The 2,886-nt window shown below is 50.3% G+C and overlaps 1 long non-coding RNA gene across 1 annotated transcript; it reads left to right on the forward strand.

Annotated features, from left to right (window-relative positions):
• The first annotated feature begins 284 nt into the window (after positions 1 to 284).
• LOC106734412 (uncharacterized) lies at positions 285 to 1,252 on the forward strand. Its single transcript, XR_001370036.1, has 2 exons — positions 285 to 407; positions 577 to 1,252. It is a non-coding gene; the product is annotated as an uncharacterized LOC106734412 (long non-coding RNA).
• Positions 1,253 to 2,886: the final 1,634 nt, after the last annotated feature.

Genomic DNA, 2,886 nt, shown 5'->3' on the forward strand with positions numbered 1-2,886 from the left:
CACCCATGGCAACCACCTGAGCGCCACGCTTACACCCATGGCGACCACCTGAGTGCCACGCTTACACCCATGGCGACCACCTGAGCGTCATGCTTACACCCATGGCGACCACCTGATTGTCTCACTTACACCCATGGTGACCACCTGACTTCATGCTTACACTCATGGGCAGGGCCTTGGAGCAGAGTCCAGGGTAGGGGCTGCTGCAAGGCCACAGAGCTCCTCAGGAGGGGAGTCCTGGCTCAGGACAGCAAGGCAGCTAGCCCTCTGCTGGATGACGGTCTCATCCAGCTCTGATTCCCACTGCTTAAACACAGCTGTCAGAGCCCGACTCAATTTTCTGGAAAAACAGAAAGACATCCGGGGGCTCGTGAAAAACCTTTCCGCAATTTCTAAGATTTCCTTCGGTATGTGGTATTTCGTTTGCATATTTGCGTGTGTGCGCGTGTGCTTGGCTTTAACTGTGTTTTCTAATCGGGCGAAAGATGGCTGGGTGTTCCTGGTGGAGGAAGATTGAGTTGATTTTTGTGTTTTGTTTAACTGAGAACACTTTTGTTGTTCCTTTTTCCCTGTCAGCTGGTCTGACAGGTTTAAGAATTCTCATTTTTGAAAGCTGTTGGACTTAAAATTCCAGAACTTTAGGTTAGAACTGTTCTACTGTGAATGAAGTTCTGGCTCTGTCAGCACCGCCTTTGCCTCTGCTCAGGTCTGGAACCCGGGCCTACGTTACTATTTTTAATCAGCATCATGAGCAGCAGATCCAGCATTTCCTTTAAGGTGTCATCTCTTCAGCAATCCAAAGGCGCTTCGACCTCATGGTTCGTCCTGCCTCTCTCCTAGTTCTACGCCAAGACATTTGACCTTTGCAATGTCACCAAGGCCTTCAGGACAGATGACCGCAGGCCCCGGCACCTGTTCTCTGCCCTGAGATCAAGCCCTGCCTGCATTCTCTCAGGATCCAAGGCGGATTCTTCTGGACAGACCACCCAGCTGGTGCTGCTGCATTGCCAGTACTGCTGGTACTGAGCACCGGCGATGTTCGGAGCACAGACTGCACAGCACTGGCTGTGGGTTATCCTGGGCCTGCTGCAGAATTCTAGAGAGCAAAAGTGAACTGAGCTCCCAGCACCATCCATGTCTGTCTTGCTGTGCCATTTTGTGGAGGAGTGGGGAGTGATAAATTACTTGCCTTCCAGAGCTTTTTGTGAAAAATTAAAAAAAAAAAAAAAGAAAAGAAAGAAAATAAACTTAGCTCCAGGTCGTGATTGTTCATTGGTTCTTCAAATGCTGGTCGGTAGCCCATGCTGCTGGATTTCCAGGTCAGAGGTCGGAGATGACCGCCACAGCCATGTAATCCCCATGGACCATCAGGGAGGTGGGCACCACCCTTCCTGTGCAGCGGGGGTTGTTTTAGACCGATGGGCATTGGTGGGTAAGCTGACAGGGATTCTAGGGTGCAGGGCAGGAGGCACCAGTGGGAGGGTGTTGAGGGAGGAGTACATCTTGCATTTTGTACTGATAAAGCAGCCCACCCATTTACAGAAAGATGCTGGGCACTTGCTCAAGGCCAAGCACATGTATCTAGGGCAGGGAGGAGGGAGAGGAGAATCCACATGGGCCTCAGTTCTCCCTTGAATTTCAGATTAAGCTTCTCTGAAAGCTCCAAAGCCCTATCGTGAGCACTCATTTCAAGCTCATGCTGGGCTCTGAGATGCTGAGAAGACTAGGGAAGCTTCACACCGGCATGGAGTCCACAGTCCTGGGGAGGAGTCACGGAAGTAGGCTGCTGCAAAACCAGATGGCTTTGTTTCAGGAACCGGAATAATGCAGACCACCGGACCCAGAGGACCTGGGGCAGCTCTGCTGGGTGGTTCGGGGAGAAGAATGGGAGTTCGGAGTGGGAGGAGGATGGGCATGGTGGGTGGGAATGCTTTCCAGGCATCACCGAGGCAGAACTGAAAGGACCTGTCTAGGAGCCGTGGGGACTTGGGGGACAGAGGAGTTGGGATGCATTGGCGTTAATGACAGACTCTATGGTGGTGGCAAGGTGAGCAGGCTACCTTCCCTCTCTGAGCTATCTTATAAATTCAGAGGCCAGGGCCAGCAGGTGGCATGGTGGCTAAGGTGCTGCACTTCCACATGGCCAACTGTGGTTCAAGTCCCAGGCCCAGCAGCTTGAAAATCACACCAGGCATGTGTGTGCCCAAAATCCCAAGAGGAGAATGGAGGAGAAGGGATTGTGGCATGGCCACCCCCCTTGAAGGGTGATTTCTCACTTTTCTTCTCACTGTCTCTCCTCTGTGAGTGCATGTTCCCTATGGCAGAAACCTAAAAATAAATACAGAGGCCATTGTTTCTGAGAGAATTCTAGGTGTGGTTACTCTCCTGATAAATAATACAGAGTTCTCATTAAAACTTGGTGTTGGTGTCTGAAACAAGAAATGTTCTCATTGAGACACAAACTTGGGAATTTTATGGTTTTCCACTTAGAGATACAACGTTCCCTCTAACTAATAACTGTCAAATAAAGCTGAGTTCCCAGGAAGGTTTCTTTCATTTTTTTTAAGTGGCAGAGGGCATATGTACTCACCAGAGAGACAGAGGAAGTGCCTGTGAGTGGGTGTACACACCACAGTCCCGCCTCACCTCTCCATTCCATTGGGATCTGGAACTGGGATTTGAACTGCAGTTGACCACACGGGATCTGGCTCATTTAACCACTAGGGTACAGGACCAGCCCATCTACCATGTGCTTTTGAGATGTTTTCAACTCAACAAAGGAGGAAGGAAATGACCCAGAAGTGATCGTCCTGACTGGCAAGAATCGAACCCATGAAGGAGTTACATAGGACCAAGTTAAAAGGAGGCTGAAAGACAGCACATAAG

The sequence above is a fragment of the Tupaia chinensis genome, unplaced genomic scaffold (genome assembly GCF_000334495.1).
Source record: "Tupaia chinensis unplaced genomic scaffold, TupChi_1.0 Scaffold000112_1, whole genome shotgun sequence".
Taxonomy (NCBI): Eukaryota; Metazoa; Chordata; class Mammalia; order Scandentia; family Tupaiidae; genus Tupaia; species Tupaia belangeri.